We start from the raw sequence: 25,953 nt of genomic DNA, 5'->3' as shown, positions 1-25,953 counted from the left end.
GCAGCCGACGAGACATTCGCTCACCCACATCAGTGAATTAGTGAAGTTTGGCTTGTGTGTGGTTGCCAGCATCGCGCAATTATTCTTAGTGAGTAACTGTTTATTGTTTTGAATTTTGTAAGACAAATAGTTGCCAAAAAATTATCCCAATTTCGAAATTTGGAGAAACTATCGCACTTTATTTCAAAACCTCATATTGCACAAATGAGGTTTTTTTTTGAGTGGTTAGACATTGGTAGTTTAGAAATGGAGTTGATTGAATTTTAAGGAAGCATTTATGGGTGAAAACGTTCGTACAACTTGATGAAGCATTAGTGAAAATCTAGTGTGCTGTTCACGATGAATACTCTCTCCAGAAGCCGGAGAACTTAATACTTGAACAGTGGAACATCTTCCCACAAAAGTTTTCGGCGCTACTTACTTTGTTTGGGTCATCATACGCCTGCAAGCAGCTATTTTCTACTATGAATGTTGTGAAGACAAGTTATGAAACTAACATAAATGACTTAGCTTCGAAGTATTTTTGCGGTATTGGAAAAATACGACCACGAAACATGCAATCACATGTATTAGGTTTTTTAAATATATATGTAATAACATATTATGAAACATAATTTGGAATTAAGGATGGAAGTCGGTGGTGGCGGTGGTGAGTGGAGGCGGAGGTTGTAGCCATTACAAACGAAAATAACAAGTGGCACAGTAGACAGTTGAGAATAATAATCCAGACATAAAATGGCACAGTAGTTGGAAAAGGTTCGCCATCCCTGCTCTAGTTGGTTCCATCACTTTCTAAATAAGCTGTCCTTCCCATATTAACTTATTTGCCATTTGTTGGTCATGCTTCCTGTCATTCGCATTACATTCCCAATTTCCTTTTGGTAAATTAAGATCAGCCACTACATTCCTTTCCATATTATTTGCCACATAGCTGTTTATCTTATCAAATACTTCTGAATCAGCATCAATGCTACCCTTTCCTGGTCTGTACACTCCAAAGATATCAAGTTGCCTATTATCTTTAGAGATGTGCCTTACTCCTAGAATTTCATGTTTGTCATCTTTAACTTTTTTGTAGCTTACAAATTCTTCTTTCACCAGAATGAATATTCCCCCTCCTACACTTCCTATCCCATTTCTATGGTACACACTCCAGTTCCATGAGAATATTTCTGCATCCATTATATCATTTCGCAGCCTGATTCAACTCCTATTACAATTAAATTACTTAATTCTATACCTTTCTTTACAATACATCTACAGTTCAACACTGACATTTTTATGTCATCCCTACTTGACTTCCAGATCCCTGTACCCTTATCACCGCTCCCTAGACCACCCCATTTCCCTGAATGTACCTCCTTATAACCCTTCTAAACAAAGTTCCTAACTAATACATACCACTGCGGTTAAGTGAAGTCCAACTGAGTGCAGATTCTTTCTTATTCCTACCCACCCATTAGCATCTAGAATTCTCACTCCCAGTTTCCCATAGTCTTATTTAAATCCCCAATCACATTCCAATCAATATCCCTCCTACACAGTATTCCACTGATAACAATCTCCACTTCCTTAACTTTCATGCGTGCTTCATTTACCAGATCCCACACGTCCCCAACTATGCTGGTACTTATACCTGCTTACCTTACGTTGTTGGTATCAATGTGAAACACTAGATTTCCCTCCTCCTTCTACTTTCTTCAACATCTGCCTTAACCTAATTCCTCGATAACACTCTATCCGGGTTCCCTTTCCCCCACACACTTTCTCCGCATGTTTAACAATGGAATATCCTATGACCAGAGCCTCAATCCTACCCACCTAATATGATCCCCTCCCCTCCTGGTCAGCCTTATCTTTCCTCACTGCTGCAGAAGCAACTTCCTCGCCCTTTTTCACCCTCCCATGACTCTGTTCCACCTGTATTTTCTTATCCTCTACTATACATTTCTCTTTCTGATCTTTTCCTTTCCTCCTGCTTCTGACTTTTCAGCAATAGTTACCTTTTCCTCATTTTCACTCTGTTGTTTTACCTGCAGTGACTCGTACCGATTTCCCACAGACACCTGTTCTGAATTCTGGTCCTGAATAGAGGTCTTAACCTGCAATCCCATTCCCCTTAAAACATTAGACCACCTGTCTTCTACAATTTCCTCCATTCCTTCCCATCCCTCTTTTACACCTACTGTATCCTGTACATTGTTTGAGGGAGGCCAACTTTTGTTCCTGTCTTCTTAGAGAATCCTGATTATCTCCCTCAGAATCTCCAACTCCTCCCTCGTACTCCTTAATGCCTGACCATACCCACAGTTACTACACATGCACTCCTTAGCCATTCTTTACAGCATAATGAAAACGAAAGGAAAAATAAAATAACTTATTCCGTGAAAAAAAAAAAATGCAAGGAAAGAAATATTGTCTAGGATAGTACACAGAAATCACATGACAATAAGGTAATTAATATAGACTACTACTACAATACAATACTATTTAGTCGTACTAAAATTTTATCCTACAACACCTTTGCAAGATGAAAACTGCCGTTAATTACTGAATACTGAAGGAAATACACAATAATTACACAATTCTAAACTGCAGTTACTGTAAGCCTATCCTAATTACAACAACAGAATTCTAATAAGAAAGTTTCTATAGATACTTCTACAATACTACACAAATATTTCACACTAATAGAATAAGCGCACTAATTTCTAATAAGATAATACAATACATTACAATAATTTTAAACTACATTCAGACGTATCCTAAATACAATAGGTTATTACTAGAGCGCAGATTATTGTAATTAAATCATTTGTTTCCATATATGTAGCTACAAGAAAAGCTAAAATGTTGTTGAATCAAACTAAAAGGACCATTATGCCAGGAATTTAAAGTTACATACTTTTACTTATTTCGATGCATAATAAATATTTTGATAAATAATACATATTTTAAATATTTTGAAGGGTATTGTGCATTTGAAACAAAACACAGGTTTTTTCACTAATTTTATGATTTCAGTTTTTTAATTAAACACTTGAAAACAGTTTAAAAAGCCTGTATGTCTCTAACATCTAAAAATACAGTAATTTAAAGTAAGGTATTCTGTCAAAGATTTGCATCTCTTAGCTATGCTGACGGTGCAAGTGTTGGGTATCTCGAGCTCTGTCTATCAACCTTCCCTTGCACAAACCTTGTCACATTGTTCTTCTCTCAGATTTAGTGACTCTCCTTTTGTGATCTCTTTGGCAGAACCTCAGTTTAATGACACATGTCAAAAGTGCCGTTTCTTTTTCTCTTCCCTTTTTTTCTTTCATCTTCGGTTATTGCCCATGCTTCACTTCCATAGAAAAGTCTTCAGAAACATTTTTCAAATAAGCATATCTGTTTTTCATGAGATCAAATTTCTTCTCTCTCCTGGTCAGCCTTATCTTTCCTCACTGCTGCAGAAGCAACTTCCTCGCCCTTTTTCACCCTCCCATGACTCTGTTCCACCTGTATTTTCTTATCCTCTACTATACATTTCTCTTTCTGATCTTTTCCTTTTCTCCTACTTCCACACTTTTCAGCAATAGTTACCTTTTCCTCATTTTCACTCTGTTATTTTACCTGCAGTGACTCGTACCGATTTCCCACAGACACCTGTTCTTAATTCTGGTCCAGAATAGAGGCCTTAACCTGCAATCTCATTCCCCTTAAAACATTACACCTTCCTTGCTTGAGCAAGTCTTCTAGTAAAAATTGCTTTGACGGGCAATTTGAAACACGCGTCAGTGACTTCATGAGAACATCCTAACAGACAGAAAGCATTCGATGACCGCAGAAAATTTGGAAAAATATTTAGTTATTAACTGCACCTCCAAATGAAAAGTAAAGGTTGAATAACATCAGCACTTTTAACTTTCCTCAGTTTCGTTTCCTTTTCTGTGTACAAGAATACATCAAACAAAGCTTAGATATCAATTACATATTTTTTTATTTATTACATATTTAACTACATAGTTTGCCAATTTCAGATACATATTTATGATCATATTTCTCTTTTTTTTATATTACATATAATCCAGGCACTAGTTATTACTAAGCACAAACAGAAATGGAAATTCCAATTTAAGTTTGAAATTCACAAGAACTACTCAAAGATTACCAGCAAAGCTAAATGTGTAGACAGACTATTAACATTAGTACTATTTTATCCTACTATGCTCTAATAGGAATGGTATCTGCAGTTTGGTTAAATGCTGAAATAGCGAGAGGGTTACCGAACAAAAAATACGCACGAATATATCACTAAGGTACTATCTAATATATCGTATCTACACTTCTTAACTGAAGGGTATTACTACTCTTCCCATGAGGCAACCTTGCACAGTGAAAATATATGAAATCTAGATCTTTATCTCATGCTCTGTTTTCAGGTGCCTTACTTTTTACTTAAAAGGGTCTAACAAAAATTATCTGGTGTTAAACCTAAGTTTATATGAATAACATTTTTATGTCATCCCTACTTGTCTTCCAGATCCCTGTACCCTTATCAGCGCTCCACCAATATACTGGTCCATTATTGAAGATTATAAATTTTCCAGGTATCTCATTCCTGGTTGCTAGCGTTTCACCCCAGTGTGCTAATTTGGGCTCATCAGTTGGTAAATAGCACACCTACCAAGACACATGGCTACTGCATACTGTGGAGGCCACTGCGTAGGCTACTTGGAGCCACTGGCAGTGCCAATGCACTATGAGAGACTTTGTCTCATTTTCAAAAATTGATGTTTGCCTGGACATCAGATGATGGTTAAGATATGATGACACATTCATCATCATTGATAAGAGAAGGAATAATAGCTCCGATGTTCTCCGACAACCCATCTCTTTAGATAAAAACATCAACCAATATTCTTTAAATGCCTATAACAATGATTTATTGTTGAACAGTATCCTCCTCATTCAATTCCTTTGGTTTTACAAAAATTTTGATAATTCAAATGAATCTGAAAGAACAGGCTATAATACTGAAAACTTTAGATACTATATGGGTCATGGTGTGGGTTACCGTAGTCACGTCCTAGTTCGTGAACGTGGGCAATGGCTGAGTGGCCTAGTAAGTGGTCGTGACAGTCGGGATACCAGTTGCTATGGAATGGGAGTGGGCATCTTGGACATATTCCGAGTCATGGCCCTCTTTGTGCTCAGATGGCTAGGACTACACAATCCACCGATGGTCCCTAACCCATTAAGAGGGGAGATCCTCACTTGGACTACGTGCAAGTAGGGTAGCATCCTGCTTCATGAATTTACCAAGTTCAGAACATTTTAAACAAGCCTTGGACCTATGGGAGTAATGGAGTGCCACTCCCATTTGACAGGCGAGGGATTCCTTGTAAACAACTTGACTAACGAAATGGAATTCGATGGGGAGCTATCAATATTAAAGGGGTTTATGAAAGGAAGTAGAATGGCTGAGTCAGCAAAGAGGATGCATCTGGATGTGCTAGCAGTAAGTGATATTCGGGTATGGGGAGATAATGAGTAAGAGATAGGAGATTATAAAGTGTACTTGACAGGTGTTAGAAAGGGACGGGCAAAGTATGGGGTAGGGTTGTTTATCAGGAATACCATTGCACGCAACACAGTTTCTGTTAGGCACATAAATGAGCGAATGATATGGGTAGATTAGGCAGTTGGAAGAATTAGGACGAGAATTGTCTCAGTGTATTCACCATGTGAGGGTGCAGATGAGGATGAAGTTGACAAGTTTTATGAAGCATTGAATGACATCGTAGTCAAGATCAACAGCAAGGATTGGATAGTGCTAATGGGTGATTTCAATGCGAGAGTTGGAAATAGAACTGAAGGATACAAAAGGGTGATTGTTAAATGTGGGGAAGATATGGAAGCTAATGGGAATGGCAAGCATTTGCTGGACTTCTGTGCTAGTATGGGTTTAGCAGTTATGAATTAATTCTTCACGCATAAGGCTATTCACCGCTACACATGGGAGGCTAGTGGTACCAGATCCATAATAGACTATATCTTAACCCAGGAGAACTTGCACTGATATTTTTTCGCCAGAACTCGCGCGCGGTCTTTTTGACCGCACAGAATCCATGGGGCATTATTTAATGCACAAATTATTTTTTTTAAACACAATACACCGAAATGTCATATCATTGCTTTATTACACAAATGTATGTCTAATCAGCTGAGAAAATATTCTACAAGGCACAAAATAAAGATATATTCATTACAATTGACTACTTTGAACATCTGTCCATCAGAACTTATGGCTACCGATGTTTAAAAATTGAACTCTAGAAATGTAAAATGCAAACAATAATAAACATTAAAGAATGAAAACCCACTCAAGTCCCAATGCACCAGTCATTAGTAATTTTCATCACCTACGGCTGCTTCAAAACAAATCTCGGTACTTAGCACTGAGTGCAATACAGGACAACTGTTCAGAACTTGCCAGATCTCACAAATGCTGAAGAATTTAGTCATCACCCCCCTCCTCCTGTACGATTTCAACAATTTTCTCCGCGTATTGGACACATGATGGCCATGTGTGCTCCTTACATATGAAACGTGAACATGAAACGCATTTAGTTTTGGTTTTCCGATTCTTCTTTTTGTCGCAATAAGCACAGCGAACATTGTCTGTCTGATTTACAGTTTGGTGACGTTGGTCCTCTTTTTCAATACCCAAAATGCTATGCAAACACATCTTTACATCAGGAGCAATGCAGTCATTCAATGCACGATGAATCATGTAAACATTTCGTAGCATCATTGAGAGCTCCTTCAAATATTTCCGCCGATTTATGCCACTTCCGTTAGGCCTGTCTCTAAAAATAATAAAACTGTTGATGGCAGCAATGTATAAAAGCATGTAGAATAATGTTAGGGGCCAGCGATTGCTGATTCTAGAGACAGAGTATTCAGACTTCATCCTATCTACGTCATCAATGCCCCCTTTTGTGAGGTTATAAAAAGTAAACATCTCGGCTTTGTGTGCTTCTCCTGAATCTGGGTCTATGTTATCTCCTTCATGCATCATAGAAAGAAGAAGTACATTTTTTTTTTCTTGGTACATATGAGAGAAGTGTTTGCTATCCTCTATATGCAAACAGGCTAGTATTCGCTTTAAGAGGCTTGGTTTGAACAAAAACTGGAGGAATTTGTGGTTTATTTTTCTTCATTGTTCCCACGATTGTAAGATTGTGATCGTTGAGCAATGATTCGGCTAATGGTACTGAGGTGTACCAATTGTCCATGGTAATATTGCATTCAGACCCGGAAATTGGTTGAACTAGCCGCTCGACTACACTTTTGCCACTGTTGTCAACTTGATAAGGCCCTTCCGGTTGTTTTCCTATGTAAACTTCCATTTTATACGTATAAAATGTTCTGGCATCTACCACGGAAAATGCTTTGATGCCGTATTTATCCGGCTTGTTTGGATTATATTGCGTGAATGGGCAATGACCACGAAACCCCTGTAAAATCTCATCAATTGTGAGATATTCACTAGGTGAATAATATTTCATGCATCTGGTCACAAAGTCCTCAAAGATCTTCCTGATGTGAGTTAATTTATCAACTATCACCCTATTACCTCGATCATTTACATCATCAAACCTGAATTCACGTAAGATAAACTGGAATCGTGTTCTGGACATTGTTAGGCGAAAAGCTTCAACACCCATCCCATCTGTAGTCCATAAGTCCTTCAAGTTCAAATGTCTTGATTTGATTACACCTGCCAAATAAAGAAGGCCAATCACAGCCTTGAGTTCTACAATATTTGTATTGGCAGCATCATGTGGCCAGCTACAGTTAGTCCGATTTTTGTCAATCCATACATTAGTATATGCTACAGTTTCCTCCAGTACACCGTCAGGGAAATATAACTGTCAGGCTTCTAATGAAGATTGGACATGTCTTGCTTCCCTTATTGCACCTGGTAAATGAGAAGGTTTCACTATATTCCGTTTTCTTTTACGGCCTCTTTTACACATTACATGAGCATCCCACTTTGTTTTATTATCTTTACCAAGCAGATGTGGTACTTGATCAGGCTCCACGCAGGATTGTCTGTATCATCTTCAGATTCGCCAGACTCCTCACTTTCTGTATCATGTTCACTTTTATTCACTGAATGATTCTCGTCATCAGATGCTGTAGTGTCATCAAATGGTTCACAATCACTATCGTCATCTTCAAACAAAAAACGCCTTGCAGTACGCTGTTGTCGTTTAAGAGCTCAGTTCACTGATTCTTCTTTTTCTATGCTTCGCAGAAGTTGATCAATCCACTCTATTTCCTTCGGATCCATGTTTTCTAACACGAAACATAACACTACACGCAGAAAGAACTATTAAGACTCGCAGTACGGAACACAAACAAAAGAACAACGCCAAACGTAAGGCCTCGGGCACGGTGGAAAAGACCTAAACTTCTGTTGAGGTCAGAGACTCTTCCTCCTGGTAACAATGGACAATAAATTTAGATTAACTGTTACTGAACTAGCGCTGTCAACTCTCCAGCGGAGGATAAGAGAAGCAAGAGCAAGAAGAGATGTAAGTTCATTGCAGATTACAAGTGAATAAATGAATGTGCGGTCGAAAAGACCGCGAGGCGAGGCCTCGCGGGTTAACATACTTCAAATTCAGGACGTCTGTTAGGAATGTACGATTCTTCGATCATACAGACTACTATCTGATCTGAAGTGAACTAAGTATCTCTAGCCATAGGATAGAGAAAGTGAAATCTGTCTGCAAACAAATAAGGGTAGAAAATCTCCAGGACGAGGAAATTAGAAGTACATGGATACTATCAGTGAGAAGTTTCAAACAGTAGACAGTAAGCAGGTTCAGGATATAGAAAGAGAATGGGTGGCATACAGGGATGCTGTAGTAGAAACAGCTAGGGAATGCCTAGGAACAACTGTGTGTAAAGATGGGAAAAAACGAAGATCTTGGTGGAAGGATGATAAGAGAGCAGCTTGTAAACGTAAAAAGAAGGCTTATCAGAAATGGCTCCAAACAAGGTCCGATGCAGACAGGGAATTGTATGTAGATGAAAGAAACAGAGCGAAACAAACAGTTGTTGAATCCAAAAAGAAGTCATAGGAAGATTTCAGTAATAACCTGGAAAGGCTAGGTAAAGCAGCAGGGAAACCTTTCTGGACAGTAATAAAGAATCCTAGGAAGGGAGGGGAAAAAGGAAATGAACAGTGTTTTGAGTGATTCAGGTGGTGGTGGTGGTGGTAGTGATTATTGTTTTAAGAGGAAGTACAACTGGGTAACCATCCTCTATATAACACTAATCAGAGAGAAAAATGGAAGGGGTCCAACACTTTGAAAAATTGGCCAAAGGAAGATAAGGGCCACGAAGGGCATGAAAATGAAAGAATCCCTAGGCCTCCATACGTAATACCGTCGGGATCAGAAAAGAACAAGAGTTTACCAAGGGAGGTCGGACAGGATAGATGAAAATGAGGAGCCTCGCACGAGTTAAGTCGAAGCAATGCCACAACTCAGCTGAGGGCCCTGTGGTCGCCAACCCACGCTCCAATGTTCAGAGCCCCTGAGGCCCCTTTTAGTCACATCTTACGACAGGCAGGGGATACCGTGGGTGTTATTCTACCGCCCCCACCCACAGCGGGAGGTAATTCAGGTGAAATAATAGATCCCAGGGAATCACTGGAGACGTGGAGGGAATATTTTGAACATCTTCTCAACGTAAAAGGAAATCTTCCTGGTGGTGTTGCGAACAGCCAAGCTCATGTGGAGGAGGAAAATGATTTTGGTGAAATTATGATTGAGGAAGTGGAAAGGATGGTAAATAAACTCCATTGTCATAAAGCAGAAGGAATAGATGAAATTAGACCTGAAATGGTGAAGTATAGTGGGAAGGCAGGGATGAAGTGGCTTCATAGAGTAGTAAGATTAGCATGGAGTGTTGGTAAGGTACATTCAGATTGAACAATAGCAGTAACTGCACCTATCTATAAGCAAGGGAACAGGAAGGATTGCAACAACTATCGAGGTATCTCATTGATTAGTATACCAGGCAAAATACTCACTGGCATCTTGGAAGGGAGGCTGTGAACAGTGGTTGAGAAGAAGCTGGATGAAAACCAGTGTGGTTTTAGACCACAGCTGTCAGTATCAGATTTTCAGTATGTGCCAGGTAATTGAAAAATGCTACGAGAGGAATAGACAGCTGTGTTTGTGTTTTGTAGATCTAGAGAAAGCACATGACAGGGTACCGAGGACAAAGATGTTCGCCATACTGGGGGACTATGGAATTAAAGGTAGATTATTAAAAGCAATCAAAGGTATTTATGTTGAAAATTGGGCTTCAGTGAGAATTGATGGCAGAATGAGTTCTTGGTTCAGGGTACTTACAGGGGTTGGACAAGACTGTAATCTTTAATCTTTGCTGTTCGAAGTTTACATGGATCATCTGCTGAAAGGTATAAAGTGGCAGGGAGGGATTCTTTTTTTTTTTTTTTTTTTTTTTTACAAGTTGCTTTACGTCGCACCGACACAGATAGGTCTTATGGCGACGATGGGACAGGATGGGGCTAGGAGTGGGAAGGAAGCAGCTGTGGCCTTAATTAAGGTATAGCCCCAGAATTTGCCTGGTGTGAAAATGGGAAACCATGGAAAACCATTTTCAGGGCTGCCGACAGATGGGTTCGAATCCACTATCTTCCGAATAGTGGATACTGGTAGCACTTCAGCGACTGCAGCTATCAAGCTCGGTAGGGAGGGATTCAGTTCGGTGAAAATGTAATAAGTAGTCTGGCCTATGCTGACGACTTGGTCTTAATGGCAGATTGTGCCGAAAGCCTGCAGTCTATTATCTTGGAACTTGAAAATAAGAGCAATGAGTATGGTACAAAAATTAGTCTTTCAAAGACTAGATTGTTATCAATAGATAAGAAATTCAACAAAATTGAATCTCAAATTGGTGATACAAAGCTGGAACAGGTAGATAATCAAGTATTTAGGTTGTGTGTTCTACCAGGATAGTAATATAGTAAGTAAGATTGAATCAAGGTGCAGTGAAGTTAATGCAGTGAGCTCGCATTTGAAATCAACAGTATTCTGTAAGAAGGAAGTCAGCTCCCGGACAAAACTATCTTTACATCTGTCTGTTTTCAGACCAACTTTGTTTTACGGGAGTGAAAGCTAGGTGGACTCAGAATATCTTATTCATAAGTTAGAAGTAACAGACATGAAAGTAACGAGAATGATTGCTGGTACAAAATAGGTGGGAACAATGGCAGGAGGGTACTCGGAATGAGGAGATAAAGGCCAATTTAGAAATTAACTCTATGGATGAAGCTGTACACATAAACTGGCTTCGGTGGTGGGGTCATGTGCGGCGATAAGAGGAGGATAAGTTACCTACGAGAATAATGGGCTCTGTTATGGAAGTAAGAGAAGTAGACAGAGACCAAGATGACGATGGTTAGACTCAGTTTCTAATGATTTAAAGATAAGAGGTATAGAACCTAATGAGGCAACAGCACTAGTTACAAATAGAGGACTGTGGTGAAGTTTAGTAAATTCAGAGAGGCTTGAGACTGAACGCTGAAAGGCATAACGGTCTATAATGATAATGTATGTATATGTTTCAAAAAATGAAATTTTAACTCTTTCACAATTGAGAATTTCTCAACATATGTAAAAATGAATTTTTTTAAAATTTGGCTTTGTGAAAGACACATAAGAAGCACCAGTTTTAAAAACAATAATTTTAATTTTAATGTTCATTTTTATATGCCCACTGTAACCGTATTCGGGACAATTATGCTTACACATAATAATAATAATAAAGTAATACCAGTAGTAAATAATATAATACTTAATGATATGACTAAGGAAATTGTAAATAATGCAGTGGCGGTGTATTCACATCAGAACATGGAAACGTGACGAGTATCTTTCGATATGCAAAATTAAACCAAATACAGGGAACACTTACAGGCCTAAAAATGACAACTAGGAAAGGATAGTGGAAGGTGCTTGGAACCCTACGAGGTCTATGGAAATGTACAACGTTATGGGGGAGAAAAGACTTACAATAATACACCCAACAGACAAATAATTATTAAGAACATGAATATACAATATTAATGAACAAATAAATGAACTACGGATTAACTGATACTTGAGATAAAAAATGACAGGTGCGTAAGGGAAACAATTAAGCTCTTTGGTAACAAACAAACTTTGACATAGAGATTCAGAATTTACAGAATGAAAGGAGGCAACCTCGAACGAAACAAAATTAATTACACAATTCAAGAAAGTGTTACAGTTACTACAATTACAACTAGATTTAGAAAAGAAGGTTTGCCTCTGAAAACAACACGTTGCGGACTAGCATAATCGCTAAGTCATATAAATGCTCTATTTTGGAAAATGTGGAAAACTAGAGGAAACTCCGGCACACGAGAAGAAATTCTACATAATTACTGAATTTACATTAAGTGGGAATTTTCCGAAACATAAAAATGCCTTTAAATAGCATAAGGCAAAATGCGGTTACCTTTGGCAGCTGACGACCCATTGCAGGACGGGCGCTAAACATGCCCGCCCGCTATAGTGATCCAAATTCAAAGATGCGGACAAAGTGACTCGCACACGCGAGGAGCCACAAACAGGAAATAGAGTGATTACAAATGACCAATAGCAACACTCCAGTTTGCCGCATTCACCAATTAAAAATCCTAATATACTGGCCAATAAAAACACTTGTACTTTTGACCAATGACAATGACATTCTAGAATTATGCTTTCTGCAAAATTTGCATCTTTGCGGATATTACAAAATGACAGGAAGGAACCACTTACATGTGCCACACCCTGCCTCACAAGTCATGTATAAAATTTCCACATCCCTTTCCATAGTTAACAAAATAATACAATTTAAATCAGGAAATGTAACAGAACATAAATCATCTTCATAGTCCATTTATTCATATGCCTAAATATGTAATAATTTTTAAATAAGAAAGCTTCATACAATAATTTGCTTTGCACAAATTCTTCAGTTTTTTAAAATGTTTTTGTTTATCCAAAATGATGACAAGATAAAATTTACATAACATTAGATACATAATAAGGACTTCTGTTGCTTCACTGATTTCTGCTCACCAACGGCCACACCCACGACCACATACAAGTTGCAATAAAATATATTGCTGCAACTGTTTTGCCACTTATGGCTATGCAAAAGAAAAGGTAATTTATGTCCATGACAGTTATCAGTTCTAAAATATTAAATATCCTTTATTAACCCATAAATTTGAGGTAATTGAGATTATTTTACTTGGTGTATGCTAGGTTGTCCTTTTTCTTTTTTTTTGGGAGAGTAACAACTCACTTCATGAAGCTTTCTTTCTCATATAATGGTCACAGAAATTAGCCCTGTGATTCATCATTTTTACTAACCAACTTTGTGCTCTAGCACACTAGACCATAAGTAGTATGTGATACAATTGAAAACTACAATTTTCAGATATTTGAGGTCTAAATAGTTGTGACAACAACTGATAAGTACATGGTACTGATGAGTAATGATGCCTTCTGCAGCTTCATTAGTGGAAAGATAAGATTCTGAAGTGAATTGTTCCTCTTATTCAGGTCCATATACTATCTTATCATACAACTGGAAGGTATGTATTAGCTGAAAGTGCTTCTGAGTAGATTATTTTGCTAAATTTTTCCTTCTTCATAGATCTATTAGGAAAAGATCTCCAGCAAAGTGTGTATCACATCTCATGGCCTTGTCTTAATGTACAGATACTCAAGGAACACAATGTTTATCTAATATGAAAAACAATTTGTCTGGAAAATGTGTTTAGAGATAACATCATCTAATAACTTGGAATTTACTGAATTCAAAATATGGATTGACTAGCTCAATATTTTGCTTTGAAGGAGCTTTAAAAATTAGTATAAAGTAGGAACACTGTTGAACAGTATCCTCCTTATTCAAAACCTTATGATTAATGTGAATTTAAAAACCTTAAATTTCACATTTGTCACATCTATACATGTTTCGATCCTAATTGGATCATCTTCAGTAGATTGCTAAAATTGACATTACATATTGTAGTTAAAAACATTTAAAAGTGATGTAAAAATGATGTTATGAATGTTAAAATGTTCTTATTAAAAAAAGTTTATGCTCTTATAATGTTGTGGTTTAACAATCTTCAGTGTGCACTGTTATCCACTTGTCGTGATGTCCTCTTGATGTTATTAGTTGAAAGTCTACTAATTGGACTAAGCAGTATCGGATTAATAACACTAGCCAACATGATTTTGCGGTAAAATAGAAAATATGTAATTCTTATAGAAATTGCTGCCCTGATTCTGAAAATGATGCTCTTTTTTTCCTATCACATCTAGTTTTGATGCAATTTGGTGTTTTGGTATCTGCATGAATTCGTAAGATGTAATGTTGAGAGATGTTCTCACGCAACCTTTTTTAGAATACGATTATGTGATTTGATTTGTTATTGTTTGCATTTTATTATAGGTTTACTGCTGTCTAAATTTTCATTTTTTAGTTGGGGTTTCCTGATAAATTCATAACAAACTCTCCCAGATACGCAATAGACTGCGAGGTATGTTGAATTGAAGACAGTTGAGCGTTTGTCTTTCATCTTAGACCACTTGAATAAATAGACGTGTTAAAAGCCTCAGCCCTTATGCAATGTTTATGATGGACTGATAAAGCAGTTTCCTTTCAGAGATAACAGTCCAAAAGTATTATACTCAAGAAGATGAGCTTGTATTTTGTATGGATGTTTAAAATCTTCTACATCAATTGGGAGAGAAAGAGTATGATCCTAGTAACTGGCGTGTTTTTATTGACTCTTCCAAAAGAAGTTTAAAGGCTGTTTTGCTTCATAATACAAATGTTCTGGCATCCGTACCACTTGCACACTCCACAAAAATGTCTGAAACATACGAGACCTTAAAGTTGGTTCTTGAAAAAATTAAATATCACGAGCATGGGTGGCAAATTTGCGGTGATTTGAAGATCATTGGATTGTTGCTGGGACAACAGAAAGGCTATTAAAAAATTTCCCTGTTTCCTATGCGAATGGGATAGCAGGGCATGGGATAAACATTGGGATACAGTGAATTGGCCAGAAAGGAATCTACTACAACCAGGATCCAAAAATGTCTTAACTGTAAGTCTTATTGACCATGAAAAAATACAACTTCCACCCTTGCACATCAAATTAGGATTGATGAAACAGTATGTCAAGGCATTAGATAAAAGTAGTCTATGCTTCCAATATTTATCGACTAAATTTCCCTCATTATCAGATGCAAAAATCAAAGAAGGCGTATTTGATGGACCCCAGATTCATAAGCTGATGAAGGATAAAAATTTCACAGACACAATGACCAAAATTGAGAAAGAGGCATGGAACCATGGACTAAATACCTTGACAACAGTAAGGACCCTCAATACAAATAAATTGTAAGGAAAATGTTGGTAAAGTTTAAGGAAGTCAGTTGTAATATGAGCCTTAAGCTTCATTTCTTAGCTTCGCATCTGGATTATTTCCCTCCAAATTTAGGAGCTGTCAGTGAAGAACAAGGTGAAGGGTTTCACCAGGATCTCAAAGATGCAGAACGACGCTATCAGGGGCATTGGGATGTGAATATGATGGCCAATTACTGTTGGTCGATTGTACAAGACAACCCTTCTAGAGATCATTCAAGAACTTAAAAATCCCGGAAATTTCACGGAAAATGGGAAAAGATGGAGGTGTGAATCTAACCTGCACATAATGTAAGTAACAAAACTATGTATGTTTAACCATGTAATTTTTATTCAAGGAAAGGTCATATTAATTTAAAAGCAACTGTACAGCCAAAACTAAATAGGCGCTTTATGCTTCAGTGTCACGAATTTAAATATACATTAAAAATATAATACAAACAATCTACTTGCTTACAAAGCAGCATTTATGTGTATTTAATGCACGCAAAATATGATTACATTTTGCAAACTGAAGTTTACATTAATACATCAAATTTAATCAATACTAAGTATCAACAATTTTACGTAAAAACAAAATAACATTTTGTATAATTGCCACTAATCCAGACGTGATACGCCAAAACTAATTTTTTTCTCAAATTCTACGTTAAGAAATTAATAAAACCCACCTATTTTCATTTTTACCACACAAAAAAAGTTTTTTTTGCAGGCTAGTGGAATTGATATTACATGATATGGTTTGCTGCCAATAAGGATTACGGTAATTGCATAAGTCTCTGTGGTATGATTGCCTGCAACTGGAAAATAAATTGAATGTCAAAGAAACACAAATATGTAGTCCCATGCATTTGTGAGTAATAAAGTTTTTACAAACCACCTTTGCCCAGATGAATGATGCGCTTACGTGCATGGTTTTGTGCACACTAACCTGGTTTATCATGTGCTGTAGGCTCAACATCTTGAGGAGGAACGGCAGGAGGGGAGGGAGGGACTGAACTTGACGTGATTGGTAAAGGAACTGTAGGCGGAGCATGTGAAGTTATCATTGGTTGAGGGCGGGACCTTTCATTATCAGATGTGAATCTACAAAGATGCGGAATAAAAGTTTCAAATAAAGAATCCAATTTTTCATTACCAGATGTGAATCTACAACGATGCGGAATAAAAGTTTCAAATAAAGAATCCAATTTTTCGTTATCAGATGTGAATCTACAATGATGCAGAATAAAAGTTTCAAATAAAGAATCCAATTTTTCATTATCAGATGTGAATCTACAACGATGCGGAATAAACTTTTCAAATAAAGAATCCAATTTTTCATTACTTTCATTTAAATTGTATTCATGGTTAATATAGTGATCTATGCAAATATGTATGTTCTCCAAGATATTGAGTAAGGAGCCTTTCTGTGCCAAACTAATAACCTTTATTTCATTCAATTGATGTGTAACCATAGTTGGATTCCTTCATATGCATATTTATGTCTGAGAAACAGTTATATCTATTAGCATTTAAGTGTTCTCGATATCTTATTGCAAAATTTCTCGCAGTTTGACCAACATAGGATGCTTTGCAGGATTGACAACTGATTTTTAAATACGCCTGACCTGAGATATTATTTGTTGTTCTTGTTGTTATTATTATTATTACAGTTACACTCCCGATAATTTGCGTGCGGATAATTTGTGTGTGGATAATTTGCTTTGCAGTTAATTTGCGGGTCTTGGAGAGCAATTTTTTTTAAGGTATTAATTCTTACACCCACTAATAATCACGCTGAGTAAAATTATCTCCGCCTAGTTTTAAAGAATCTTAATGCGATGCATGGAGTCGAAATCATTGATATTTGAGGAGACTGTACTTCCGTTTCTTTATGATGTAGCAGTAGGCCTACATGCACACTGGTGCCAGAATGCTACAAACTTGGAAACATTCGAGCATGTTGCTGCGCGTGGCACAGCACAAATTACCTTAATCTTGGAAGCAGAGACAATGAAAGAGGAATGCACTCAGAATTTACCCTCCCTTTACCCACAGCTCAAGGTCGCTGAACTGTAAGCCAAGTGAAGGGTAGGTGCGCCGGCAGTGAGTGTATTGTAGTCTACTGTACTTGTGAAGTGTGAACGGAGTGCGGAAGTCTTTTCGAAGTTTCGAATAAGTCAGTAGTAAGAGTTTTCAATATGAGTGGTCGAAAAATGAAATGTAAAAGGTTAACCATCAGTGAAAAACTGAAAATTATAGAAAGACTGGAGAAAGGCGAGGCATCATCAAAATTAGAAAAAAATTAACCATCATCTAAGAAACAAAAAGTGGTGTTTGAAATTTTTTGTTAGATACGAATGTTGGCATAATTCACGTGGCATTTTGTTATTTTTCTCTAGTGTGTTTTACAATACAATGTGAAGTGTTATAATTATTTTCTGCTCGTTCATAAAATATATTTCATTATTTTAACCTATGGTTTTGTTTTTACCAGGCTTAAAAATGACTGCGGATAATTCGCGGTTCAAAAACAATAAAAGTGATCTTTAATCCACCTATTCAATACTTTAATTATGTTTAATGTTTATGTAACCACTATAAGTGGAAATTAAAGTATTGAATAGGTGGATTAAAGATCACCTTTATTGTTTTTGAACTGTAAATTTTCAATACAGACCAAAAATGAGATTTATTACATGTAATAATTCGCGGTTTTCGATAATTTGCGGAAGTGAATGCATTAATTACTGTGAATTAACAGGAGTGCGCTGTATTATTATTATTATTATTATTATTTATTATTATTATTATTATTATTATTATTATTATACAATACAACAATCAATACTGATCTGCATTTAGGGCAGTCGCCCAGGTGGCAGATTCCCTATCTGTTGCTTTCCTAGCCTTTTCCGAAATGATTTCAAAGAAATTGGAAATTTATTGAACATCTCCCTTGGTAAGTTATTCCAATCCCTAACTCCCCTTCCTATAAATGAATATTTGCCCCAGTTTGTCCTCTTGAATTCCAACTTTATCTTCATATTGTGATCTTTCCTACTTTTATAGACGCCATTCAAACCTATTCATCTACTAATGTCATTCCACGCCATCTCTCCGCTGACAGCTCGGAACATACCACTTAGTCGAGCAGCTCGTCTTCTTTCTCTCAATTCTTCCCAACCCAAACATTGCAACATTTTTGTAACGCTACTCTTTTGTCGGAAATCACCCAGAACAAATCGAGCTGCTTTTCTTTGGATTTTTTCCAGTTCTTGAATCAGGTAATCCTGGTGAGGGTCCCATACACTGGAACCATACTCTAGTTGGGGTCTTACCAGAGACTTATATGCACTCTCCTTTACATCCTTACTACAACCCCTAAACACCCTCATAACCATGTGCAGAGATCGGTACCCTTTATTTACAATCCCATTTATGTGATTACCCCAGTGAAGATCTTTCCTTATATTAACACCTAGATACTTACAATGATCCCCGAAAGGAACTTTCACCCCATCAACGCAGTAATTAAAACTGAGAGGACTTTTCCTATTTGTGAAACTCACAACCTGACTTTTAGCCCCGTTTATCAACATACCATTGTCTGCTGTCCATCTCACAATATTTTCGAGGTCACGTTGCAGTTGCTCACAATCTTGTAACTTATTTATCACTCTATAGAGAATAACATCATCCGCAAAAAGCCTTACATCCGATTCCACTCCTTTACTCATATCATTTATATATATAAGAAAACATAAAGGTCCGATAACACTGCCCTGAGGAACTCCCCTCTCAATTATTACAGGGTCAGACAAAGCTTCACCTACTCTAACTCTCTGAGATCTATTTTCTAGAAATATAGCAACCCATTCAGTCACTCTTTTGTCTAGTCCAATTGCACTCATTTTTGCCAGTAGTCTCCCATGATCCACCCTATCAAATGCTTTAGACATGTCAATCGCGATACAGTCCATTTGACCTCCAGAATCCAAGATATCTGCTATATCTTGCTGAAATCCTACAAGTTGAGCTTCAGTGGAATAACCTTTCCTAAAACCGAATTGCCTTCTAACGAACCAGTTATTAATTTCACAAACATGTCTAATATAATCAGAAAGAATGCCTTCCCAAAGCTTACATACAATGCATGTCAAACTTACTGGCCTGTAATTTTCAGCTTTATGTCTATCACCCTTTCCTTTATACACAGGGGCTACTATAGCAACTCTCCATTCATCTGGTATAGCTCCTTCGGCCAAACAATAATCAAATAAGTACTTCAGATATGGTACTATATCCCAACCCATTGTCTTTAGTATATCCCCAGAAATCTGATCAATTCCAGCCGCTTTTCTAGTTTTCAACTTTTGTATCTTATTGTAAATGTCATTGTTATCATATGTAAATTTTATTACTTCTTTGGCCTTAGTCTCTTCCTCTATCTCAACATTATCCTTGTAACCAACAATCTTTACATACTGCTGACTGAATACTTCTGCCTTTTGAAGATCCTGACATACACACTCCCCTTGTTCATTAATTATTCCTGGAATGTCCTTCTTGGAACCTGTTTCTGCCTTAAAATACCTATACATACCCTTCCATTTTTCACTAAAATTTGTATGACTGCCAATTATGCTTGCCAACATGTTATCCTTAGCTGCCTTCTTTGCTAGATTCAATTTTCTAGTAAGTTCCTTCAATTTCTCCTTACTTCCACAGCCATTTCTAACTCTATTTCTTTCCAGTCTGCACCTCCTTCTTAGTCTCTTTATTTCTCTATTATAATAAGTTGGGTCTTTACCATTCCTTACCACCCTTAAAGGTACAAACCTGTTTTCGCATTCCTCAACAATTTCTTTAAACCCATCCCAGAGTCTGTTTACATTTTTATTTAACGTTTTCCACCGATCATAGTTACTTTTTAGAAACTGCCTCATACCTGCTTTATCAGCCATGTGGTACTGCCTAACAGTCCTACTTTTAAGACCTTCCTTTCTATCACATTTATTTTTAACTACCACAAAAACAGCTTCATGATCACTAATACCATCTATTACTTCAGTTTCCCTATAGAGCTCATCTGGTTTTATCAGCACCACATCCAAAATATTTTTCCCTCTGGTTGGTTCCATCACTTTCTGAATCAGCTGTCCTTCCCATATTAACTTATTTGCCATTTGTTGGTCATGCTTCCTGTCGTTCGCATTTCCTTCCCAATTGACATCTGGCAAATTCAGATCTCCTGCTGCAATCACATTTCTTTCCATGTCGTTTCCCACATAGCTGACTATCCTATCAAATAATTCCGAATCCGCATCAGTGCTACTCTTTCCCGATCTGTACACTCCAAATATATCAAGTTGCCTATTATCTTTAGAAATGAGCCTTACACCTAGAATTTCATGTGTCTCATCTTTAACTTTTTCGTAGCTTACAAATTCTTCTTTCACCAGAATGAAAACTCCCCCTCCCACCTTTCCTATCCTATCTCTACGATACACACTCCAGTGCCGTGAGAAAATTTCTGCATCCATTATATCATTTCTCAGCCATGATTCAACTCCTATTACAATATCTGGTAAATATATATCTATTAAATTACTTAATTCTATTCCTTTCTTTACAATACTTCTACAGTTCAACACTAACAATTTTATGTCATCCCTACTTGATTTCCAGTTCCCTGTTCCCTTATCACCGCTCCCTAGGCCATCCCGTTTCCCTGAATGTACCTCCCTATTACCCTTCCAAACAAATTTCCTAACTTATACGTACCACTGCGGTTTAAATGAAGGCCATCCGAGCGCAGATCCCTATCTCCTACCCACCCATTAGGATCTAGAAATTTCACTCCCAGTTTCCCACATACCCACTCCATAGTCTCATTTAAATCCCCAATCACCCTCCAGTCAGTATCCCTCCTACACAGTATTCCACTAATAACAATCTCCGCTTTCTTAAACTTCACCCGTGCTGCATTTACCAGATCCCACACATCTCCAACTATGTTGGTACTTATATCAGCTTGCCTTACGTTGTTGGTACCAACGTGAAACACTACCACCTTCTCCTTCCCCTCCTCCCTCTCTTCTACTTTCCTCAACATCTGCCTCAACCTAATTCCTGGATAACATTCTACCCTGGTTCCCTTTCCTCCACACACTTTCCCCACGTGTCTAACGGCATGCAAATTGAATAGTATGCTTGAATTGGTGTTTTGAGTTCTATAAGCTATTCTTATGCCTTGTCTTTTGAAAGTGTTAATATTTATCAAAATAATTACTGTTACTAATGAATGTGAAAGTGGCGTAATTCTTGTTTGAGGTCAAATTCTAGATTAAAGTAGTGTTCGGTTTATTATTAATTTTATTATATATTTTTTCTATAAACTGTTTCTTATAACTATTACCATCAGCTATCATAATTTATAACTTTCATTTCTGAGTTGACATTTGACTTATAAGATAGGAATCAATCAAGGGATGTTACACCATTCATATATATGGTCACATATACATGTTCATAATATGGCTAATAATCTTTCCAATGAACAACAATCACACAGCGTATAATGCATGCACTGTGGAAAATATTATCGATCCAATAGGGGTGTAAGCATACACGTTAGCAGAGCTCACCCTGCAGTGCACAGAGATACCCTGTCAAGAAGCAGAGTAAAATCAGTATTTTACAAAATTCCCCAGAGAATAGTCAGTCCAATGATACCACAACCAACACCGCTTCTACTCCAGCTCCGAATATGGATGAGAACAACCGTGATCTGATTAAATGGAAATCAAAGTTTTCTGAAAACCGAACAGATGACGACTTTGACGATGCTGTTAATGACTTTCTCCAATTCTTAGCTTCAGTACCACATATTCTTCCCGGGCCGAAACACCCCGCTCAGAAATATTGTGAACTGAGAAGAAAAGACCAACTTAATTCTGCCCAACGTTCATATAGGACCTCTTCAAGCCCTGAAATATCAATGAAAATGGGAAGAGAGAAGAGAAGAAGGAAGTACATGTATGAATCATCTCAGTTCTACTATTACAATCAGTGGCAAAAAGCCATACGCAACGTGTTTACAAACGAACACCCAATTTGCAGGCTAGAAGAAGATGTATTGCACACATACATTTCGGACATATTTTCTAGGTTGAATCACCACAAAAGACCAGAATACCCTCAAAACGGCACTGAGTGTGAACTCATGGAGACTAACGACTTATACAATCTGGTCATATCTAAAGAAGACATTGTTCAGGCAACACAGAAAATCGAAATAGACACCCCAAGCGGTCCTGACCACGTAATCGTCCGAGCTATTAAAAACAGCACAATTTCAGAGATAATCGCAATCATTGCCACTAAAATCCTAACAACAGGGTTAGTACTATCGACTTTCAAGAAAGCCCGTACAATTCTGGTTCATCAAGCAGGTGACGTAAATGATCCCAGTAACTGGTATCCAATTACTACATGCTCAGTTATTAGATGAGTCATCGAGAAAGTTCTTGATAAACAGCTTTGGAACTACATTGTGTTTCATGACAATTAAAGGGGTTTCACCAATACACCCAGTACTTACATAAATACCTCAATTTTGGAAGCCGTTTTACAGTACACTAGACAAGAAAAGAACGATGCATGCATTATATTTCTCGACATTCACAAAGCTTTTGATAACGTTGGAAAATGTGCACCTCCAGAGCAGACTGGAGTCGGCCGGAGTTCCCGAAAAAAAAAAAAAAGACGAGGCTGCTAATTGCTCTACAACATGGAAATGTAACACAGATACAGACATGAAAACAGGGAACAAAACCCATCAGAATTAATCGTGGTGTGCTTCGAGGGTCCCCTTTGTCACCGGCATTATTTAACATCGCTACCAATCATATTGTGGAAGAACTATCTAAGATTCTTTACCAGGGAAGTACGGTTACTCGATTGCAAACGAGCAGCCTATCCTCACTATAATGTGTTTCGCCGACGATATGGTAATATTTGAGAGAAACACTGAATCTGCTGCCAAACTAGCCAGGATCGCCATAGAAAGACTTCAGGAAAAATCAGCGTGTCTTTCTATCAAGAAAGGTCAGCTAACGGAGGAGAATATCATCATAAATGATGACTGTAAAATTAAATCACAATGCAACGGAAGCATTACTTAGGTGTGAATTTCATCAATGAACTTAAACTGGATCCACAAGCCGTACTTGACAAGATGCGAAACAAGATTGACACCCTTGTTAGCTCACCATTGCTGCAATCCGACCAGAAATTTTCAATTTTAAATAATTCAATATCACCTACTCTTATATACCCACCCCAAGTTACTCCCCTAAACAAGATACCTCAAACTTTTCTATCAGATGTGGATAAAATATTAAAGAGTGGAACTAAAGAATACTTACACTGACCAGCAGACGTTCCGGATCACATGGTGTACACCGAAAGGAAGCATAAAGGCCTCGGTTTGTTTCGCGCCACTTGGGAAGCCAAACCACAGCATATTAACATCTGTAATAAATTATCGCTTGCAAATAATGGCTACATTAATGCAACTAGAAACTTGGAGCAAGAACATACAATTTGTTTGCAAGGTCTAGGCATAGAAATGAATGATCAAGTTATGTCCAAAAGCAGCCATCTTCCCAATATAAGGAAGGTCCGACAGATACTATGAGCCAGAGAAGTCATGGAAAGGAAGACAGTCATGTACGAAGCTGCCGCACCAAGGGAAAGGGCGATGGACTGTTCCAGGAATACACGCCAGGGAACAAAAGGATAAGAGATCACCAAGGCCTATCCTGTGCAGAAAGGAGAGACGCCATCAAGATGACAGCGAATGTGTGCGCCGTTCGCTCCGTGACGGGAAGGACCCAGTACAGCACCCTCTGTCGGCGTTGCCACAGAGAGCATGAAACTCTTGCCCATATCCTGGGTGCCTGTCCTCACAGGGAGGTATTGAGAAATTCCCGCCATCATAAAATACGACACATGATTGCGACCTCGCTGAGGGATCATGGTTTCACGGTGCATGAAGAGGTCTCTGGCCTAGCTACCAACTGGAGTAACAGGCGTATTGACATGACAGTTTTTCAACCAGCTAGCAAACAAGGACTAATCTTAGATCCCACAATACGCTTCGAGTCGCACGTTGGCCAGGCCGAAGAGGTGGACGCCGAAAAGAAGTCGATTTACTAGCCAACCGTAAACCACTATCAAGATAAATATCACCTAGACAATATTTCCATCCATGGACTGAAGATCGGAGCTCGAGGCATAATCCCTAAATTTCTTGTGCAGCGATGGGACTCTCTCGCTCTCAAACGGACACGACTTCACGACATCACTATCGCCGCATTACAAAGTTCAGTAACCATACTCCGCAATCATCTATATAGCATTTGAACTACCATACATCATGCCATATCCCAAATTCATTGCAAATTTATTCCTGAGCCTTGTGGTGGTTATTTCTATCTGGCAAACTAGCAAACTCATCAGTAATTTAGAAGATAAAATACGGTGTAGTCGACACACTTTGTTCTTGTGACAGCCTCCTCATGGGGGAAGTTGTATTAATAATAATATGTAACATTTATTGAATGAATACCAGTTTCGATTCTCTTGGAATCATCATTAGTTCAAAGCAAATAAATAAATAAATCAAAATAACACACATTCAACATGAAATCTGCCTTTAAACACACTTAAAATGGATGACATGGGTTATATTTCATAAAAACATATTAAAATTTACAGAACGTCCTAGGATCCAGGTCACAAATAATTGGAGTGCATTTGTACAATGATAAATAGAGTTTTAAAATAATATATAAAAAAATGAAGTTGAAGAATGTTATGAAGTTCTTATGTTGTTGCTGCTGTGGATATAAAAACATTTCTTAAAAATGTTCATATATTCGTAGTCGAATCGTCTATGGAAAATAAAAAAAGCGTGCGTCATAATTGATGATTCTGTGAAAGTGCCGATGTTAAGGCAATTTGCAGTTAAGGCAGTTTGGCGAGGAGTTGGGGAAACATCCTTCGTTGTTTTGTGACAGCTGCTGTATTTTGAAAATGTCACTGTTGATTTTGTTGTTGAAGGTAAAAAGTTAAATGACGGTACAGCCTTGGCTGTAAGACACATTAGTTGCAAAAGGTGGATGTTCCCTTACTCCTCGCTCTCAATACCCTGCTACTAGGAAAGCTGGAGGTGCACTGACATATAACCCATGTCAACCATTTTAAGTGTGTTTAAAGGCAGATTTCATGTTGAATGTGCACCAATACCCTTTTGATTTATTTATTTATTTGCTTTGAATTGATGGTGATTTCATGGGAATCGAAATCGGTATTCATTTAATAAACGTTACATATTATACAAAGTGTTGA

The 25,953-nt window shown here is 37.6% G+C and overlaps 1 long non-coding RNA gene across 1 annotated transcript in view; it reads right to left on the bottom strand.

The window, feature by feature from the left end:
- Positions 1–25,953, bottom strand: part of LOC137501324 (uncharacterized) — a 59,978-nt gene that overhangs the window by 11,917 nt on the left and 22,108 nt on the right. The gene's annotated exons all lie outside the window — the stretch shown is intronic.

This window comes from Anabrus simplex, chromosome 6, assembly GCF_040414725.1.
Source record: "Anabrus simplex isolate iqAnaSimp1 chromosome 6, ASM4041472v1, whole genome shotgun sequence".
NCBI lineage: Eukaryota > Metazoa > Arthropoda > Insecta > Orthoptera > Tettigoniidae > Anabrus > Anabrus simplex.
Note: the sequence above shows the minus strand (reverse complement) of the source record. Positions and strands in the feature narration are given on the sequence as shown.